At 44.3% G+C, this 22,838-nt stretch overlaps 1 protein-coding gene across 6 annotated transcripts in view; it reads left to right on the forward strand.

Annotated features, from left to right (window-relative positions):
* Positions 1-22,838, forward strand: part of raraa (retinoic acid receptor, alpha a) — a 143,996-nt gene that overhangs the window by 36,436 nt on the left and 84,722 nt on the right. For 2 of the 6 annotated variants that reach the window (XM_053413619.1, XM_053413622.1), the window contains one exon: positions 1,856-1,976. The exons of the other annotated variants lie outside the window; for them this stretch is intronic. The gene's annotated coding sequence lies outside the window, so the exon portion shown is untranslated. The remainder of the gene's footprint in view (positions 1-1,855; positions 1,977-22,838) is intronic. 6 annotated transcript variants of the gene reach the window in all.

Here is a 22,838-nt window from a genome sequence, read left to right on the forward strand (position 1 = left end):
CTGATCAATCAGGGTGTGTTAACCCTTTTTTTTTGATGCAGCACATATTGTAGCCAAATCTTCACTATTCACTCTCTGCCTGCAACGCCTCAGGTTTGTTTGTTTGTTTGTTTGTTTGTTTGTTTGTTTGTTTGTGTGTGTGTGTGTGTGTGTGTGTGTGTGTGTGTGTGTGTGTGTGTGTGTGTGTGTGTGTGTGTGTGTGTGTGTGTGTGTGTGTGTGTGTGTGTGTGTGTGTGTGTGTGTGTGTGTGTGTGTGTGTGTGTGTGTGTGTGTGTGTGTGTGTGTGTGTGTGTGTGTGTGTTGTGTGTGTGTGGTTGCTGTACTTGGGGCTCTCAATCGTTCAATGTGTTTGGAGAGGTAGAGGAGGAAAAAAAAAGAAGTGTGTGACTGAGAGAGAAAGATGGAGAGAAAGAAATGAGAGAGTTCTCAAGTTGCAAACAGAAAAAGGAGCCACTGCAGGAAGCCCTACAGGCAATTAATGTAGCCAACACACACACACATATTGAAAAACCTGGTGAAAAAAAAAACAGAAATATGAAACAGTGACAGCACACGTCAGCACATACAGTAAGAGATAGAGAGCAAACGTGCATGTACATGCACGTTCACCCAGCAGTTTGTGTCTGTGTGTGTGAGTACATGTCTTTGTTCTGTCTGGCTGTCCTCTTGGCACGTAAATCATAATGGATCTCATTATCCAGCTGGGTCGCTTGGTGGGGCCTGTCTGGCGGGAGATGATAGCTGGATCGCTGAAGGGCTGCCACCACACACACACGCAAGCACACACACAAATACACACATGCATTCACACACTCAGCGTGTATGTTATTTAGCTTGTATTGCTGTAGGTGTATACACAGCTCATTCTCACTCATATCACATCAGCAGGCCATACAACCACTACACAGACGTGCACATTCACATGCATGCGCAACACTCTCAGCCCATCCAGACACAATGGACATTAGTGGCTCAGCTTGCCGTCAGACAGAAGGCGAAGTGATGCAGAGCAGAGGGTGTGACGGATGAAAAATTAAACTTATCGTCTTACTCCCTCGCTCTTGTCACCCCCCTTTATTTCTTTTTTTGCTTTCCTTCTTGCTTACTTTCTTGCTTCGCTCCTTCCTCCCCATCTCCTCTTTGTCACTCGTTCGGAGGACAGCGGCAGATGTTGGTTTGTCCCTCGAGGTGAGCAGGGTTTGTGTGCTGCCATCTTTTCCTCCTTATCGCGGCGCAGTCTCCCACACAGGACACCAGCGAGTCATGAATCACTCATACAGAACACATCAGTTGTGCGTCCGGGGTAAAAAAGCAAAGTGTTGCCCCAGTAAATCACGTGTGTTGTAAGTGTTGTGCACAAACACACATGCGCGCCGCAGCCGTTTGGTATCCGAGCAGCGCTGGCTCTTATACTGGGAGCACAGGCGGAGCAGTTGGTTGCTCGTAACACGGTTAGGGCCTACACCATTTGTCTGGACATGACCATTACCCAAGCCAATTACTGACTGGTGTACAGGCGACTCGCCAACAGTCTAATGTTTTCCCGTCATGCCTGCCTCCCCTCCCCTAAACACACACACACAAACAGAAGGAGGGGGTGTAGCGGGAAGAAATGGATAGAGCGGAAGGATGTAGGGCCTGAGGCATAACCCCCCGCCCCACCTGACTGACTGACTGACTGATACAGCTAATAAACTTTCATTTAAGCTAATGTTTTTCTGTTTTCTCTCCCCTCCATCCTTCCCTTTTTCTCTCTCCTTCCTTCCTTCCTTTTCTGTCTCTGCTCTATTTTTACACCTCTAATTCACACTCTCCTTCCCCTCAATCTCTCTCTCTATTTCTGTATGTGCACCAGAAGAGGGGCTCGACCGAGCAATCGATGCGGGCGGTCCACCAGCTGAAAGCCCAGTTGGCCAAACAGCACACCACTCAATCAGTCTGAACAGCAACACACAGGGCTGCTGGTGACCAACGAGGTAGATGCACTCTGTGCTCACAGCAGTAGATCCTGAGCTGAACTCCTTTTATAAACGATGAGCACACCTTGCAGCGGCAGTAAAAGTGATGCACTGTTTTTATAAATCAAAACAAAATCGACTTAGTCAACAGCAGCACATTAAAGATTCAAACCCATCTGTAAAACAGCGCTGACAGGCGGGAACATTTAGGCTCACGTCTCCTTGCCACTGCCAACACTTCTATCTTTGCATACTGTAGGTGCTGTGCTAATTAAACTTCCAGACAAAGCAACCGCCATGTTTCTCCTCTGTTTATAGCAGCTGAGTGGTCTTTGTCTGAAACCACAGTGAGTACACAAGTGGTTTTCCCTGCACTGGTTACAGTCTTGGTACGTGTCGACAGTGGTCACACTCCCTACAACCACACTGCTTCTAATTTCCCTGGTTTGGTTGAATTGTGTTTGCAGCAGATGCAGTATGTGTGCCTTCTTGGTTTCGTTGCCTTGTGTGTTTTTGCTTTTGTCTTAATACATGTAATGCCTATGTACACCAGTTACACCCATAAACCACAAAGCAGTTTTCAGACATTAACTCCTGAAAAAAAATGGGTCTATACCTTTTCTGGAGTTTGTCATTCAATTAAGAACACAGTAGGAGATTATCAGAGTCAGATGCGTTCACAACAACGGGAAAAATAGCCAGAACATTCAGACGAGGGGTCACACCTGGCTACAGCATGCAGCAGTCAGGACAGTCTGTATAATTTCCACTGGGGAGATCCCTTTTTTTTGTTTTCAGCACATCGAAGCCAGCTTTGACTCTAATCGCCACAGGCTCTCAAATCTTGTTATCTCTCTAAATTGACATCTTTGTCTTATATATCAGAATCAGAATCAAAATCAGAATAATTTTTATTGCCATGTATATTTGCACATACAGGAAATTGCCTTGGTGTGGTTGGTGCACTGTACAAACAACAATATACAAACAACAATCTAGAAACAACAACAATATATACAATAAGAGTTTCGTGCGGTTCTAAGGTGCATAGATTGGTGATAATGCCAATAATATAGAGTTATAAATTATGTGCGAGGGGGGGGGGGGGTCAGCAGAGTCTGTGTGATACAGAGTCAGTGTGATGCAGGGGGCTTGTTTGTGAGCCCCACTGCCATGGGGAAAAAACTGTTCAGGTGACGCAAGGTTTTAGTCCTGATAGCCCTGTATTTCTCTTCTTTTTCACCCTGAGACTTGTAATCAACACGCCAAATCGCTCGCTGTGAGATTTTCGGACACTTTCCTGCTGTATTGTGGTGTCACTCAGACATTTTACTGGGGTCTGACAGGAAAAGTTCCAGAAAATTACGTTCTCAGGTACATCCCCCACCACAAACTCTGAAAGTGGCTTTAACTAAATCTTCCATTACAATTGTACTACGCTGTTTACAGCTGCTGTAAGCTTGTTATTCCGGTGTGGTGTATCACCCTGCGGGTTCGTATATGCTGTTTTTCAACATTAAACTTTTGTCAGAAGAGCATCTTAAACCAAATCAAAACTGATCTTCGACCATAATCTAATAACAATTGGTTCTCCAAGACCTGAGTGTTCTATAACGTGCGGGAGTATCCATTTAGAAAAACAACAACGTCCTAAGTCTCACCAATTTAAATCATCTCCTCATGTGCCACAAGTCAGGATCCATTAAGACCGATTATGCCGCAGCGGACGGTAAACTGAGGCAAATTAGGGTCATCATATGGCGTGGCCAGTCTGAGAGGAAAAGTCCCTGTGCACGTGCTCTCTCCAGCAGAAGGACAGCAGAGATGTGTTGTCAGGGAGCGAGTGGCACCAGTGCAGCTGTTAAGTACACTGTCGAGTTCACTCCTGTCAAGAGCCATAACGTTTGATATGTGAAAGGAGAGTGTTTGAGTGCACAGCAGCCTGGAGTAGAATTGCCTCCTTTCCCTCCTTACCCACTGACCTACCGGCAGACGCTCACCCCCGTCACTCCATGTGCTCTATTCCTTTCCCTGAACTGCTCCTAATGGTTGAAGTGAGAAAATAGAAATGGCACCCTCTGTCCTTTCTGGAGAAGGGGGGAGACGAGATATTTCCCTGTTGTGAAATCGTATATGTTTTCTTATGTTATAAATGTTCCATCCAAGTTTTCTCCTTGCAACCTTCATGTGGTGGCATCCTGCTGAGTCCTAATCCACCCAGAAGTGCCCTATAGAGCTTAACAGTGTGCTTCTGGAAATAGAAATCCTATAGATTTTCTGAATAGAGATACTACTACAAGCTACGAGACTGTGGAACGATGTTTGGTGCTGTTGTTGAACCCACAAGTCTCTATGTTATCAACTGTGTTTCAAGAAAAACAAAGAAGGACTGCATTACCCACAATCCTCAGGTGTAGTAGCGACATCTCTGATTGGTTGAACTTGCTGTTACTATGGAAAGGTTTTCTACAACCGCGGAAATCATGACTTCTATATGATGGTTCATCATTACTGCATTAGGTTACTATACTATACACTTTATTTAAACTATATACACACCCAAAAGATACCAACTACAATATATTGCAGCACTGTATAAAATGTAAGAAGAAACTCTGGAAGTCGTTGGAAAGGGATCATTCACTCTTGAAAGACTTATGTGCACAGTCTTAATTTTCCAATATTTTTTGATCTGAATCAAATGTTTAATGGTCATGATTCATCTTGGAGCTGGTCGTCCTGGTTCCGTGCTCAGAACTCTTTTTATAAGGATTCTTCAGAGATGTCAATGGAGAAAATTAATGGGAAATTTACTTTCGATACCAGAAAAGTGGGCGGTCACTTCTGCACTGGTGTGCTACAGTAGGCGAGGCAGGCAGTCTTAGTATTTTTTAATAAGACAGGCAATAACAATAAATCCTACAGGCTAATCACCCACTCACCACTCTTCTTCTCTTCGCACCCCCCAAACCCAGAGCAATGCAGCATTACCCTGCCGCCGCCTTCAATTACGCCATTCATCATGCGTCTTATCTGGCCGCTGCTTTGATTGAGTATGCATTGGGAGGCGTCGCAATCCCCACATTCTCTACACAAACGTGTGTGTGTGTTGGGAGCGCTTACAGGAATGGGAAAACTGCATTGAGGGAGGGTGGGGGGAGGTATTGGGCATGTGGCAGTGAGTGTATGTATCGGGATGTATGGGTGTGTGAAGAGAGGTTGAAATACAGAAAGGGTGTGTGTATGTGTGTGTAAGTACATGTGTGTGCACGTACATGTGTGTGTATGCACATGTGTGTGTGTGCAGGCCACATCTACAGGAGTGTATAAATCAAACCAGATGATCGTCCCCGACTCTGATCTGCTCCGTCTCAGCAAGAGCCCCCCCTCCCCTCCCCCTCCTACTGTCCCTGTACTTCCTTCCTTCCCTCTCCCTCTCCCCCCTCCTCCTCTCCTTCTCCTCCTCCTCCTCTGGAACAGATTTGTCTGGGGGCCCCTGTCTAATCTCCAGCAGTGCCGGGTGTTGGGAGACGGGCGACAAATTTTAATAAGCAACTGGGCGCTGTAATTTAGCAGCCTGGGAGGGAGATTAGGCTGATTGATGCCGGGCTTGCCTAATGGTCCAGCCTACGGCTTCTGGCCCAAATTGGTGGTAATGAAAGTTTTGTGCAAATTGAGATGGAGGAAAATAAGGCTTCCTCTCATCTTCCCTCACACCCTCTATCTTCATTCATTCTCTGCATTGCTCTCCCTGCTTTCCGTCTCCCTGCTCATTTTCTCCTCCTCTCTCTCAATCTCTCTGACAAGGTGTGTCTTTCTCTCTTTCTCCCTCCATCACGTCCTCTTTCTTTCCTCCCTCCCCACTCCTTCTGTTCTTCATCCATTTCGCGTCCTCTCTTTTATATAGTTCTTTATTTTCTACATCTCCCATTTGTATTTCCTTCTTTCTTTCGTTCCTTCTAGTTTTTCTCAGGCACTGAGAGTCTCTCAGCCCCTGTTGAAGTTAATGGAGTAGGTTATTTACCTTCACCCCACCACCCCTTTCTTGGTCCAGCCTGAACACACAGGAGGTGTGTTCAGGCTGTGTGTCTGTGTGTGTCTACGTGTGTGTACAAACGGTGCAGGAGGTGTTGTCTGAGTCACTTCTGTGTTGTCAGGACAAATTAATCTCGATCTACAGAGAGATGGGTCGACGGGGCTGATGACTTGTCTCCCTTTACCTCCACCTCTTTTTGCTTGTATTCCTCTGATTCACTCTCACTTTCTCTCTCTCTCTCTCTGCCTTTTCTCTTCATCTCACCAAATCGTTTTCAGCAAGGCTGCCACTCTGACAAGCTCCGCCTGCCATGTGTTATTAGGCTGTGGAGATTTTCAGGACAGCTCAGGATAAAGCCATTGCATGTTGATGTTCAACAGCCTGTCCCACTACTACACTTTGTATTATTCCGTGCATCTGCTGCTCTCTGTTCCTGTTAAAACGGCCTACTTTGAATGAGAGGATTACATGGCATCAGAAAAAGAGTTCATGTAAAAACACAAATATAGAAGGGAGAAGACATTGTATCACAAGATACTGCTACTTGCATACCTCGGACCTGTTTGGATAATGTTACATTAAACAGCCAGCAGTGCTAGATCGTAATACAAGGATGCTGCATTCTTACTGGCCTCCCGACTCTGATGAGATTTACATGTTGCTGTTAGCTTTTGAAATTTTGTAGCGAATGATGAGACATTTTTTTTCGGACACTCAATAGTGTCTAAGCTGTTTGGTTGGTGCCATAAAAATGTTTGTAACTCAGCCATAGGATTGGGCAATACTACGCCAGTGGTAATAGAAGACTACAGCACTGCATGTAGCGTTTGATATTCCAACTATTATAAAATCCCCTGAGAATGGATTTGAAGGTGTAAACTCAAGAGATTTCTGGCCCTCTAGGAGTTCCGCTTATGCATGTACTGAATAAGTTTGTGTGTGATGTGTGCACTTGCATTTTGGCTCATTTGTGTCTCACATTTCCCTGTGTGGGTGCGTAAGTGTGTTAGCCAGCTATCCAGCTCTGATTCCCCAACAACAGAGCAAATGTCCTCCAGCACTTTTCAGTCCCCTTTTCTCTTAACTCCCACACAACACTCAACATTTTTTTCTTCCCTTTTTTTAAAAAGACGATGCTGCCGACTCGTCCTCCTCCTCCCTTGCTGCCACCTTGAGTTATGCACTGATCTATCATTAATAGCTTCATTAACATTTCTATCCCTCTAAGGTGCTGGTGTATATAGTTCAAACTGCTGCACGGATGTTCACATCATTAAACGAGCTGAATTATTTCTATAACTAAAGCGGAGGTGGATGATAACACCAAAACACTTGGACATTTTACAGAATTCTGTGCGTTCACTGTCCACAAATAAGCATTCCCTCTGCTGTTCCTCCTCAAGGCCTCCTGTAAAGTGTGTTTCCTAACTCATATTGCACAACCTGTGTCATTTTGCGATATTTTGGACAAAATGTGAGCAAGAGGAGCGATTATTTCAAACCCAGTCCTCACTCTAACCGAGGCTAAAGAGAAAACCAAGTACAGAAAACTGGTATGATGCTCAACAGCAACAATGCAGCAGAGTTGAACAGCCGAGCCTGCAAATGAATGGCAACCGCCTGTGAAGTTTATCTTGGCGAGGGGCGGCCCTTGTTGATTGCTCACCAAAGTGTGTGGTTGAAATCCCAGACAACACAATACAGTCTTGCCTCCGGAGTCTCAACAACTGTCGAAATGCAGTTTGGTCGGATAGCTGGTGTTGTTAATTTTAGATTGGATGTGGCCTCTTTCCTCAGGAGCTGTTAAGGCTTTGTATGGTTCACACTTGACTGGCCAAAGTGGTTTGTCAGAGTTGATTGTTTATTTTTTTGGGGGGAAAAAGTGAGAGAGAGAGAGAGAGAGAGAGGGAGGTTTGTACGTAATAGATGGTTGACGGAAACATCGAGTGTGGTTTGGACCGTAAACTCGTGGGAATTTTTATTTCCTGGTTTCCCCTTTTTACAGTTCTTGTTTGCTCAAAATGTGCGGTGGTCAGGCATGCAGTAATTTGGCTCCGTTCAGCATGTTGCACAAGTGTCTCTGCAGGCCAGTGTGCCGAGTTGTTTCTGGGAGAGGCAGCAAGACGGGGCCATTTTAATAAATATACCCGAGGGGCGGCAGAAACAATGGATAATGCTTGGCTGCTCCCTCTACTATTTTCTCCTGCCTTTGCCTCACTGGATTTTGATTTCTGCATGGTGTGCTTGAAGGTTTTTAAAGATATGGAGCGACAATAGATAATCTACCTCCCATGATACAGGCTAGTGGAGGGGCAATAATGCAAGAAACCGAGAGCGCATGAATTGCCTCTGTTGAATGCTCTCCTCCCACTTCATAGTTATATGGTGGGTGATGCTGTGAGATATTAAATGGGCTGACAGAGTGCCCTGATGTTCAAGTTCCCCTTCATATGATAGTGGGATATGTCTGATGGTATGAGGTGCAGGGAAGGGGGGGTTGTCTGCTCTCCTCGCTGGTTGCGGAGATGTGAAGCATGGGAAGGGGAAAAATGAGGGCTGTATGGTGGAGGAGGGAAGGAGCAGGGCGAGGTGCTGATGGGAAAGAGACAAATGGCGTGCCAGTGTCAGAAGTGGTCATGTGCCGAGGAAAGAGTAGGGGAGAATGAGAGGGAGGATGGAAGGAGGGCTTGACTGATTAACCTGTTTACCTCCCTGAAAATGCTCCAGGCGCCATTCTGATTAAAGTTCGGTCTTTCATCTATCATCGCCATGGCTGGCTTGAACCTTCAGAGCTGCCGATACCAAACACCGTCAAAACCTGAGCCACCACCACAACAGCCTCCCAACAGTAAAGCTCATGCTCTCAACCAACACCCTTCATTTGCATCTCATCCTTCTTTGTCATCTCATCTCAATTTTTTTTCTCTCCTGCCTCACATGCTGAGTTTCTATATATGTATGAGTTTTGCATCGTTTCCTCGCACTCTGCTTCTAAGCTTCTTGCTCTCATGAATCAGTGGGAACAGTACTTGTGTGTCTCAGTCTGTTTCCTCCAGTGACGTGCTTTCCCAACTCAAGGCTTTTAGCACCTCCAGCATAATACGATTACACCCGTTTGGGGACGTGATATTGTCAACGGCTTTCTATAAATATCCCTCCAGTCCAGTTGCAGAGGCACAGCAGCACTGTGAGTGGACTGGAGGCAGCGACGGGCAGAGGCAGCGCTGCACACAATGTTCTGGCCAGTCAAGCACAAATGTTAGCCCTTTTAAAAGCTTTTTGCAACGTCAGAGGTCCAGTGTGTAGGTGTGTGTGGTTGTGCTTGTGTGTGTGTGTGTGTGTATGTGTGAGGACAGCCATATGGGAAAGTAGAAGACAGGAGTTAGCAATTAGATCCAAAGTGGCGAGTGAACAGGCAGGCTTCACTCTTTCTCCTCCAAGATAAACAAAAGCGTCAGTTATTTCTTTTAACACTCAAAGCGACAAAACTGTATTTTCTAAGTTCAAGTGATAAAGCCCTCTAGCATCTGTGGTAATTCTGAGTCTCAGGAGAAGAAAAACATCAGTTAACAGTCAGTCTGGGAAGGATAGACATTTCCTGTTTCCCATTATATTGCATGTTTTATTTTAAACCATAACCATGTTTGCTCCCTTATCTAACCGAGTGGATACTATTTTAATCAGGATCTCCTAATTTGTATTAGAGCTAGGGATGCTAATCCTGGAAAAGTCCAGGTTGTTAAAAAAATGGTGCAGATACATCCCACCCTTACCTAACATCCCTCTCGTCAAAGTTATGCCCCCTTAACACATGCATTCCAGCACCAGTCTGAACTGCCTGTCTTGTGGTGCAGAACAGATTATTAGTTTTGTTTCCATATTGGGCTATACGCTATTTTTATTGCTTTTTATATTTGCTCCATAATGTAAATGTACAGAGGATGTTAGAAACTGGCCCAGTTTGGTAACAGCCCAATAAGAAAGTAATTCAAATTTCACTGGGGTTCTAAAAATCCATGTGTAGGGCTGGGTTTTCTCTCCACCAGTTAACCTCCACCACCTCTGTTGGAAACGTCTGCTGATGTCCACCCTCCTGTGTGAAACTGTGAAATGTTGGCCTCCTCCAATTTCAGCTCCTACTCTCCAGTGTTGAGCTTCTTGGATCCCTCTCTCTTTTTCCTGCTTCTCAGCGACGGCAGAAAATTAGGTCAATGCTGTGTTTGATCACGCTTTCGCTCATTCCCTCGGAGCCTTCCCCGCATCCCCTACCCAGCGATCTTATTTTAAAACTGCCTCTTTGTTTTCTTGCTCATTTTCTGTCTTTTTCCCTAAGCTTTGTTTCAGTTTACTTTCCATGTTCTGTCTCTGCTTCTGCCAAGGAAAGTTTACTGAAAACACATGGGCATGGGTCCGCCTCGCCATGCCTCAACACACAAGCCTTCAGTCACGCTAAACATGAATACAGACCAACTAAAGTCATGCTTTTTGCTCAGTTTTTCTCAAATGCAGAGGTTTTTGTAGTCTGTGCTACAGTGAGGGGTTCTGAGACCGATACCAGTTACAGAAATGCCTCTGATTGTGCCAAAAATGTTGGGTTGGGCATTGGTGAATCTACGCAGGCTACTGATCCGATGGCACGTCATTAAAGTTTCTCCCGGATAAAAGTGCAATTTTCTTTTTACGGAAATCGCTTATTCTTCTCCGCTCCAAAACAGCAAGGTTTAACCTGAGCCAGGCCATACAACAATGATAGCATCATCATTTCCATACAGGGTTACAGCTGTAAAAATACTTATACAAGTTATTTTTTTTAATGCACTGGTATCTGATCGGCACTCTGTATTGTCCTATTCGTAAAAACCAGGTAGAGGAATCAATATCAGGAAGGGAAATGGTATCGGAACATCTCTAGCTACAGGGAATGAATTAGCTTCAGATAGCTACCATGAATATGAGAGCCATAATTTAGTTGGAGATTTTGTAATATACAATTTTCTGAAGTGATTTAATAAGTATGCTGTATAAATGTTATTCAATTATATTTGGCTTATGATCTGATGAAAAACCCTGGGATTTTTAACTTGTGTTGTTGTAGATTTCTCTATTTAGCTGTCTATTTTCTCTAACTAGCGTGAGCACACACAAACGTGGCTGTGTTGTGCGTGGCTTTTGTTCCATCCCGAGCCTAAGAGCACATATGTCCACGCGTATCCACATCTGTGTACACAAAATTAGCTTAGAGAGTGCTATTACTGGTCTACGTGGACCCTAACCCCGGGGGCACCTGGAGAGGTTTAGGTGATTTCACTTCAGCCCAGACAGCCTATATGGTGTTATAGCAGCCTGTGATGGACTGATTTAATCCCACTGATGGTGCTCATAAGACACAGGAAGAGGGATAGACATGCACACACACACACACACACACACACACACACACACACACACACACACACACACACACACACACACACACACACACACAAGTCACCCTTCAGTCATACATGTGGACATAACAGGGGTTGTGTGTGTGTGTGTGTGTGTGTGTGTGTGTGTGTGTGTGTGTGTGTGTGTGTGTGTGTGTGTGTGTGTGTGTGTGTGTGTGTGTGTGTGTGTGTGTGTGTGTGTGTGTGTGTGTGTGAGAGAGAGAAAAGGGAGGTCAGCAGGGCTAACACAGTCCCCTGGCTGTTCTCAAGGTTAATGTGAGACTGACAGCGGCTGCTATTAGCGGCCTTCAGATGGCTTCCACCCCCATCTGCGGAGCTGATTCATCCTGGTGGCAGCGGTGCATTAAGATGTAACACCTCCACTCTCAGGTGTCACTCACCCCTTTAGACTGTGCCCTTCATCATAATTTTACATTTCCTATTAACTCCTATTGTCTACCGCTGTGCACTAAAAGGATAGGTGCTACCGTTAGCGCCTTACGCTCACGTGTCACTCAACACTTTCTTAATGTCATTATTTCATGTCGCCCCATTGTGTGTTAATTGAAATATCTCAGACATTGTCTATATGGTCCATTAAAGGGACAGGAGCCTTGTTCTTACGTGTCTCCAGTGCTTTCCTCATTCATTTATATATTCAGGGTTTCACTTCTACTCGTATAAAGTGTGGCTGTGGAGACGGGGGGAAAAAATACCATCAAGAAGTATTGCACTCTGGCATGTTGACGTCTGCACCCAAACCATCTAAACCTCATTTACATTTTAATTCAAAGACATTAAGCAGATGCTCTTATCAATTGCAGGTTGATGTTTAGTGTCTTGCTCAAGGACGCTTAGGTGAGGAGGGTTGAGCCAGTTAAATGAAAGCCATCAAATAGAGATGTTGTCTTTTTTTATGCTTAATAGTCCCATTTTATTTGTAGTTTCTATTATAGTTCCCAATTTTTGTTATTCCATTTTATCTAATGACAAAAGTGTAAGCTTTAGAACGAATTAGGCTTCAGCCTTGGTGGAAAAGACAGAGATAATAATTGTATTGCATTTAGAAAATAACAATCGACAGCATACAGACCTAACCATTAAATTAATTTATAAACATTAATTAGATGGATTATTGAAAACAACTTTCAGTCTCAGCTAACAGTGTAGAACATTACACGTATAATCAATTACAAGCGTTGCTGAACTTGTTTTCTTTATCAACAGTTGCTGTACAGTTACATTTTGCATTTTACAATGAAACAACCGCTTATATGCTTAGGAGATGAACTAATGTTCAAGCAATCTGTGTACATTGAAACATGCATGCTCAGTGTGCGTCAGTGGTCCCATGATCTATATTTTTTTAGCATGTAAGTATGTGCGGGGATTAAAACTGATACAGAGCCAAAACGCTAGTAAGGACAGCGATCATTCAAATTTGGAAAGTTTGGAAATATTAAAGCATCCTGATAAGCAGGACTGGCAGAGAGTGGAGATGAGGTGGCTGGGGGGATGCCTGGGCCCATATGAAGAGTGATGATTTTGTTGACGTACTGTCGGCCGGATGCCAATCAATCAATTAACCAATCAATAGTCATCTGGTGAGCGCCTGAGGACTCTGGGGAAAATCTCCCAGAAACACTCAAATCAATTACTTTCCGCTGCAGCCACAGGCTCACACACAGGTGCACGGACCCATACGCACATATACACATTTCTACACATACCTGGTTTACATGTTAAGGCCACTGCCTCCCGTCTTTTCTCTCACATGCCCAAATGCCAAGGCATCAGATTGCAGTGCCTTGGGGAAAAAAGAAAAATGAGGAAATTCTGTCTTTCCCCTCGTTCCTAATGCCTCATCCCTTTTTGTCTGCCCCCTCTCTACTTCTCTGTCTCTCTCCTCATAATGGAAAGCATACCCCGGCTGCCGTCAGCAGCTATATCCAGCTACACTATAACACAGTTAATAGATAGGCCTGGCAGCTTATGGAGCCCATGCATTTTTAAATGTAAGTTTTAAGAATACTGGAGAGGAAGAGAGGGAGGAATGTGCTTGATATTCGTTCCTTGAGCGTCAATATAAGAAAGTGTGCCTGGAAAGAGAAAGGGAATATGGAGGACAAGAGCAGTGGAGAAGTCTCTTTTTGTCTCTGAAGGAAGGGAGGGGAGCTTTTTTATCTTTTCTTTAGACGGTTTTATTTTTACCTCTATCTCTCCCTTTACTTAGGTGCAGTACGCACACACACACACACACACTCACACATACAGGCCTATCTATAAGGTCATTGCGGTCATGAACCCTGTTATTAAGCTATATAGCTAAATCCATCCAACTGCTGTTTTCATATTTTATATTGTCCCGCATGCCTCCAGATGTCAAAAGGGATTTATTTTCAAACATATACTGCATGTATGTAGCGTATGCATTAGGCTAATGTGAGTTTTCTAATCTTGCAGCTCTAGATTAGTACAGTGACCTTTGGGAATCTCCAGGCAGCTCAATCTCATACACACACACACACACACACACACACACACACACACACACACACACACACACACACACACACACACACACACACACACACACACACACACACACACACAAACACGTTGTATGTTTACATATGCGTGTGTGTCCTAGAGAGGTCATAGCATGTTGACCAACAGTCTGTAGAGTTCATCTATGTCTGGCCTGACCCACAAACCCCTGCCTTCACTCTGGTGTTGCACATAAGCACAAACACACATGACTACACACTTCAGCACACACACAGACACACACACACAGCATCAGGCTCTGAGTGATCTCACTGTGCCCCACATTCTGCCTCTGTTGGCGCTTGTCTTGCTCATGGCACAAGTGGTGAGCTATAAAGATATGCGGGAATGGCATGCAGAGTGTGGCGCAGTTTGCTCAGGGGTGTTAACCACAGACCAGTACACCGCAATAGGCAGCAGCACTATAGGTGATGGCAATTCCATTCCATATTGACATGCGGGTACAATCTAGCCTGGATGCCAGACAAACTTAGCCCACAACATTTTTGGTCGGGCAGTTCGGTCTGGAGTCGCTCCATTGGGAAAAAATTATGGGGCGTGTTTCAACTGACCAGGAAGTAAAATTCCTCTTCGCTCAATTGGATAGACCTACAACCAATCAGAGCAACGTAGTATGTGACGTATGCTAAGCAACGCATTGTGAGACCCGGGTTCACACCGGACGCTTCAGCGCAGCGCCAAGCCTTAAATAACAGCTGGCTCCCATCCACTCCCATGTTAAAACTTTGTGCCGGTCACACCGGAGGCTGAAGCACCGCGAGGCAGCCTTGGCGCAGCGCGGTGCTTCAGCCTCCGGTGTGACTGGCACAAAGCCGTGCGGCGATCTACTGGATCAACGGGTGATATTATTAGCGCTGCCCGGCGGTTCAGCGTCGCTTCAGTGTCCGGTGTGAACAGCCAAGCGCCGGGGCGATAGGGATTAGCGCGGTGCTGTGGCGTCGCCTCCACGTTCTGTGTTCCTCTTTCAAAATGAATGCGCTGTCGATGTCTTCTAAAACAGACTCAATGGCAGCATCTACACATCTCAGCTCGCCAGCGGCAGGCATGTTTGTTGAAAACGAATTCAACCCGAGGGCACTGTGATGACGTGGTTGATTACGTTACCGTTGATCATCTGTCAATCATCGTATAAAGCCCGCCCTGACAATCTGATTGGCCCGGTCGGGCCATAATTTTTTCCCAATGGAGCGACTCCAGACCGAACTGCCCGACCAAAATGTTGTGGGCGGGGCTAAATTCGTCTGGCATCCAGGCTAGGTACAATCATTACTGACGGTTGAATTACTGCACTGTACTGAGATGGGTGTGTTTGATCGCTGACATGTTCTCGTTCACATTGCCACACTGCTGCAAATGGTGCTAAAGCTGTGAACCTCAGAGTTAGCAATGCCTGTGAAGAAGGGACTTCAGCTTCATTCTGTTGTATTATTCATTGTAAGTCTGATATAGGTTATAAACATGAAATGTACTGTGAGGCCTAACAGGTGATATAAGGTTAACTGTGCCTGCATATACTACCTGCAATGTAGTATGGACTGCAGTATCAATTTTTAAACAGTGTAGCATAAATATCTTTCTTTTCCAAGGGCGATGGTGCAACTTTCTTTTTTATTCAATACAAATCCCCACATTGTTTACAGTAAGTCCCTTTATAAGTGATAGCAAATCATTAAATTTAGGATTTAGGATTTTTAATTTATTGTTCTTATTTTTAATTACTATGATTTAAAAACCTGGCTATATCTACACATGACTGGTTCCATTTTGCTGGTATTCATTCAGTTGGCGCCAAAGCAATCCAATCTCCAAGTTATTGCATTTACTTACAATATAACTACAAAATACATTTTCTGTTGGAAATGGCTGAGTGGCTCATGTTCCCAGGTAAAACTACAACACAACTTAAAATCACCTGCAAATTGCTGTGGCAGCCAGTCAGGTACATTCATCCACTGTATCCCGCTCATCAGGGCTAGGGTGGAGGATGATGCTGGTCAAGTAGGGTATTCCAGACGGCCCTTTCCGCAGCCACGCTCACCAGCTCTTCCTGGGGAATCCATGGCCAGATAGGATATGTAGTCTCTTCTGTGAGCTCTGGGTATAACCTGGGGTCTCCTCCTGGTTTGGTGTGCCCACTAAACCTGCAACGACAGGCGCCTAGGAGGCATCCTGACTAGATACTTGCACCACCTCAACTGTCCCCATTCAGCGTGTGGGAGCAGCAGTTCTGCTCCAAGTTCCCTCCGAATGTCTGAACTCATCAACCACAGAGCGAACTCGTTTCGGCCAATTGTATTCGCAATTTTCTTTCGCTCACTACCCAGAGCTCATGATCATTGGTGATGGTTGGTTCGTCGTTCGACCGATAAATCGAGAACATTATCTTGCATCTCAGCTTTTTTTTACCAAATTGATCCTGTACACCCTCATCCTCTCATATTTCTTCTGTTTACCTGGTTCATTTCATGATGAAAGAGAAAACATGTTATTTGTCCATGAGTTGTTATTTGAAAAGCTTATCAAACCATGGATTTCCTTAACTGAATTTGATCTTTTAACATTCACCACTTGTGTCGCCCATGTGTAGTCATTCTGGTCTTTTATTGGTTTGAACGAGGGACAACAGCGCCAAAAGATGTACCAATTGTGAGTCCACTGCGTCACTGTGCTGCTCATAACTGTATTTATTTTTCACATCGTGCCTATTGTAGCTCTAGGCCTATAACAGTATGTTTGCAAAGGTCATGTTTGAACAAATGAGCCCCTGGTTTGGTAACGTGGTGTGAGGTGCGTTATGTTCCATTGCACTTTGTGCAATGGAACCTTTTTATCCAATTGCCTCTGTCAATGAGAAACAGAGATAAAGCTCTGTGAATATGCAGATGTACACAGTTTTAAACACCCAACGTTGGATCATTCAACTGATTTGATTTAGATTAAAATAAGAAGCTGATGACCCCCCGGAAATAAAGTTACATTTAGGCTGGTGATTAAAACTAGCTTTTTGCTACATGCACAAACTTACATGTATACACACAATGGTTAATACAAATACATCCACACTTCCACAATCATGGCTGCAGCAAACATCAATTAATATCTAAAGAGGCTGATATGGGTACACAATGCTGCACAGAATAGTTGTCATACACATACCGATACACACATTTAACCAGACAAAAATATCCACCCATACATACAGAGGCAAACACTCAACATTTAGTTTTTCTTAGTTTTGAAGTATTACTATGTGTGACTGTATTCTTAGAAAAACTTGTATTATCAGCAGGGGCTGCCTGGAGGAACCACACACTGTCCTTGTTAAGACGGCACACCCGCTCAAAGGAGCTGATCTTGTCTGATCCTCTGGCGGGCAAGTGGCGGCATAAACAGGAAGGGGCCCTGCACTTCAGTACGTCATTTGCTCTCGTGTCATTGGATCTTCTGTGTTGAAATGTGCCAAAGTGTTTTGCATAACATTGTTCGCCCGATATCCTGAGTAGGTACACAAAGATGACACAGTTAGTTATTGTGTTGGCTGCAGAAAAAAGCCAGTTGTGTCCTGTTCCCATTTGAGGATAGAGAGTGACGCACGTAACCTGGTAAAGTTTCTCATGCACCCATAGAATATGTGTTCTTTGTGTATGTGTTAGCTGGTGGGGGTTGATGAGTTTTTTGGAGGCTCTCTGATCAGAAGTATGGACTTCATTTGGGCCAGGCCTCTCCCAGTAACGGGAACAGAGTTAGGGGTGGACAGAGGCAGACACACACACACTAACACACACACACTGACGCACTCATGACACATGAGTTTAGGCTCACTCAGCTCATTATCGTCATACAAAGCACTGTATTATTTTGACCAGCTGGTATTGAGTGGAGTGCAGCAATTAATAACTCCATTTTCCATTTTCAGATGCCCTCCATTTTCTCTTTCTCTGAATGGGATCTAATTAATTGTATATACATAAACATTATTGACAATGGAGACTGTCCTTCGCTCTCAGAGATGTGCTACTTCCTGAAGCAGTAGTTGAGGATAAGGCATCACCTATTGAGAGGAGACTGTTCTGTGTAGAGTATCCATAGTTACGTTTTATTATTAGGTAACCTCCAGGAGCAATAGTTATTATGATGGCTGCACTCCTAAATCTTAACTGTGTTAGTTCTTGAAAATATGATGTTAAAGGATGTTAAACCTTTATATTGTACTTATTTTAAACACACACTGGCATCCTAGTGTGCACTTTCTTATTGTCTTATTTTGATTGATCCTGCACCAGTTTAGACGGAATTTGGGCAAAATTGGCCTTCAGGACATTTTTACTATTTACAGACAATTATTATCAAGAAAGTCATCTGCAAATTAATCATAAGTGAAATGATTCTTAGTTTTTAATTGTGTTCATTTTCATAGCAAGGATAATTATAATAGCATACACAGGTCGTAATATTGGGAAAACTAATGAAATATAGAGTTATGCTTGTGTGGTGCTCGTCTGATGATTGTCAGGCCACTTCCCTTTTAAAGAGAACACAAGTCTTGTCCTTGTGATACTGTAAATTGTCATCCCTGGGCTCTCTTGCTGCCTTTGTGAAAAAACACATGAACCCACCATGACTGGTTTTTAAAACAAGTCCAAGTAACACATCAAAGAAACTTTATAGCCTGAGGTTTTATCGGATAAATTATTAAAGTGGGCAATTGAAAGACCTAAGGAAGCGAGGGATCGTCAGGACAGCACCAGAGGGCTGGTGGAAGGAGCAGAAGCGTAGTGTGTCTGTTAGGGAATGAATAACATGCACTACAGACCCCAGACCGCAGGAGGCATGACTCCTTTACCACCAGGAAACCTCAGGGCTTTCTGCTCTGTGTTCGGTTTGCTGTCACTTTACTTCTCATTTAGTTTGCCTCTTCTCTTCTTCCGAGATTTAGTGTTACCATGTTATTTCCTTCTTGCTCACTGCGTTGTTTCCTTTAGAGTTGTGACCATCTTCTCTCCCAGCATGGTTCTATAACCTCTATAGCCCCCTTTCCACTGGTCAAAAAACCCACTAACACCCATGAACATCTGGCTTTTCTCCGGAATGGGAATGGATACAAACCTTGAAGTTCAAGGTGCGTTATGACGTAAATAGCATAAATAGCCATGAAAATTTGTTTAGTTATTGTTTATCACACCTTTTTTCTTCGTATTGTGCAAGATGCAACACTGGCAAGACGGCGAGGTGAGAGAGCTTCTCAGTTTCTGGCAAGTTAATGACATCAAACATGACTCACCAAGGGAAAAACAAACAGAACTTTACTGACAACGGGAATTGAGTCAACCACTTTCATTTAGTGGGTTTACCCATGTTTAGAAAACATGCTTATACCTGCTAATTTTGTTGTAAAAGAGTTACTGTATATATCTTTATTGCTTACTTCCAATGTCGCCCAATCCAGAGCATGTTCAGCCTTTAACTCCCTCTCTGCGTTGGCCCTTTTATCTCCTCCCACCCTACCCCTCTCTCTTGGCTCCCTTCCTTTTTTTCTTTCCAGCTCTCTTGCTCTCACCTCTCCACTCTCTTCATATTTCATATTAAGCAATCCTTTCCATGGAGCAAGCTGTGTAAACAATAGGGACCGGCCCTCCATGCTTTCTCAGAACGAGGGGAAAATGCCGGAAAACCTGGATGCAAGGAGCTCGCCACACGCCGTCCACACCGATGATCTATGGCCCTTTGTCTCCACGACCTCCTTTGAGCACGAGTGGGACTTTCTGGGCAGTGTGTTGATTTTTGTGTGTGTGTGGGGCTGAGCGTTAAGCATACAGCGCAGTGTGTTTATGCGGGTGTGGGAGCTTATCTGTTACCATAGCCCCTGCAAATATTGACCAAACTGAATAGCTACAGTGAGTAGCTCGAAAGCAAATGCAGCTTGTCCTGCTCTGCCAGATACGCCTGCAGTTTTTTTCAGCAGCGGCATTCTCACCGGAAATAAACTGGCTTGCTTCATGGAGAATTTAGCAAGAACACCCCTATACCCCCATTACTGATAAATAAAGCAATCTCAGCTCTGCTTCACATTCTGCAGCTGACCCATATTTAGCAGCACTGGCTCATGCTCCTTGTCTATGTATAGGTCTATAAACTGTCAACCTATGCTGTAGGCAGCCTATTTGTACGTGGATGTTCCTAGAAGCTGCTGGTGTTCCTGTGATTTAACACTCTTCATCTGATACTCTTTATTTAATTGGTGGGTTGGCAGACTTACTTTGGTGGACATGGTTAGCTAAAGTGTGGGTGTGCATCTGTCAGGGGTTTGCTGTGTGTGCGTGTGTGTGTTTATGGGACTACACGCATGCATGCAGGTGGGCAGATGGTCCAGTTCTGCACCGACAGCCACAGCAGCGCTCATTTTGTGTGAAGGAAGAAGGCTACCATCTTACCCCGACACACATACACCACTCATTCCTGGGTTTATTTTTTGCAGGTGCAGTGCTTTTTTTTGCAGTGCATTTGAGATCATTAAAGGCTGACCTTTCTGAGGTGAGGCAGAAATGTCACCTAGCCTTTGCTGACAAGTGGACTCACCCCATAGGGGGCCCTGGCAAAACGGCTGAGGCTTCTCACCTCCCTGGATGTGCACTTAGCACCCTTTAGCCCACTAGCACCACACTGTCTGGCTGTCATCGAGAAGTAGCTCCCACCTCCGGCGCTCTCACCCGCAATGCCTCAACTCATGAGGATTCTGACCATCTCGAAGCAACGCATGTGGAAGGAGCATTGAAGTGGAAATATTGTTGGCTCACGTAGTTGCAAGGTTACCTTGCGAGGCAGCTGGACTGTCCGACATCGGCAAGATCATGTGAGCATCGTTTCTGTCAGACCAATCACTAGAACTGTTGACAGAGTGTCTGATTGTTTGGCCGAACCCAAGACATTGTCGATACATGTTTGACACATGAGTTTGCTGATACGCCAGGACACCTACATACAATTTAATCTGGGGAAACTCCTCTAAATGATTTAAGGTATATTATTAATGGGCTACTCGCCTCAGCTAACTAGTACCATCATTTAGTAAAACGGTAACTTAAGGTAAGGTAGTGCAAACTATTAGTGACCTCTGACTCGCAATCTTCTCACTGGCCTTGCGTTATTCTTTGTCCCTTAAATAATTACCATGTATTAATTGAAGTCCGGTGTAAGTAACTTTTCGCAGTGTCTCTACCTGCCACACACATGCACACTGTGCTGCACATGTGATTTGTTCTTTTGTGAAACTCACCCAATCTGAACTAGTAACTTACAGTAAATGCAGTGTTGTGTAAGTCTCTCCCCCAGGGCACATAGATGATATGCACTTGTGGTCCAGGATATGACTTGGACACACACATGAACACACAAAGGCTATGTGCGAGGCTCCACACAGCACCCTTTAGCTTAGACACTTGTTGATACACAGTATACAAACTACAAAATGCTCTCAAATGTGCAGAATGCACACACTGAAGCGTGCACACATGCTCATTCACTCTTGCCATGTCCCGTCTCAATTCGGTGGTACAGTATATGTCCACCCACGCTGCTTTGCTCATAAAAAGTTAAGTGCATCGTGCTTCAGCGACTTCCGTTATGTGTAACACTGCAAATCCAGACCGAGCCAGAGCCAGAGCTCACTCTGTGCTGTTAAAGACTGACAAACCACTGCGGGCCAGCAACCTGTGGTTTTACCTGTGGAGAGAGCTTTTGTACAAATGCATGTGGGTTTTCTGCTCAGGACATTACAGTGAAAGTCTTAAGTCATCATGTTAAATTATGAAATACTGTCAAAATCACATTGACTGTAATCAAATGACAGGTTCAGGAAAGCAATGTTATTCACAAAGTTTCATGTAATATCATATACAACATAGTAGCACTTGATTTGATGTTTTGTTTATAGTTCTTTTATAGTTGTTAGTGACTAGACAATAAAGGAGTGAGAATCATTTTACTGTACCGCCTTGGTTTACACAAAACATTGAATAATGCTGTTCCAGAGCATTAACATATCCTTAAAATACAAACACTGACTGTATTGTTTAAGCAGCTAAGCATTTCTTATCAGCTGCTAAAGGACTCTCCAGTCATGCTTTGTGTAGCATTGACATCACCATGTGACTAGTTTTAACTCATTAGTACTGAGGTGAAGTGCTGCTGCTGTGGACCATTAGCTACACACATCGGTGATATGTAGCACTGACAGCATCCATGTCAGAAATAATTGATAACATATGAGAAATACAGAATACAGAGTATGTTTTCATAGTGTGTGTGTATGTATGTGTGTGTGTGTGTGTTTGTGTGTGTTGTTTTATGTCATATATTGTGCTGTGCTTTTTTCAAGCTATTGAGAACAAGTGGTGTGTGTTCAACTTTCTGCCACTGACCTCTCTGAAACTTGGTCAGTATGTGCACGCACCTGTGAACATGTGTGCATATGTGTGTGAGTTGAACTGCGTGTATCAGTGGACATGTGTGCGTTTGTGCTTTTTGAACTGTGTGCACATCCAAACATGCACGCCTTGTCCATTTACGTGCACGCTGGAGCGTCTTGTGTATGCCACGCGTTGTATCTCCCGTCCCCTGTGGCTGTGTTTGCCGCGTTATCTGCCCATCCACCGCGACCTCATGCTGCCATTTGCTGCTTTTCCCGATTATTAATTCAGCGTTGGCTGTCAAAATCAATTACAGTCTCTCGTGCCCAGCGACCTCTGACTCTCCCTTCTCTCGGCCCGTTACATGCCAAACACAGAGTTAAGACCAAGTGACCCAGATTGTTTGTTTATTTTTTCCTCCTGCTGTAAGTGATCACATACATTC

The sequence above is a fragment of the Pleuronectes platessa genome, chromosome 21 (assembly GCF_947347685.1).
Source record: "Pleuronectes platessa chromosome 21, fPlePla1.1, whole genome shotgun sequence".
Classification (NCBI taxonomy): Eukaryota; Metazoa; Chordata; class Actinopteri; order Pleuronectiformes; family Pleuronectidae; genus Pleuronectes; species Pleuronectes platessa.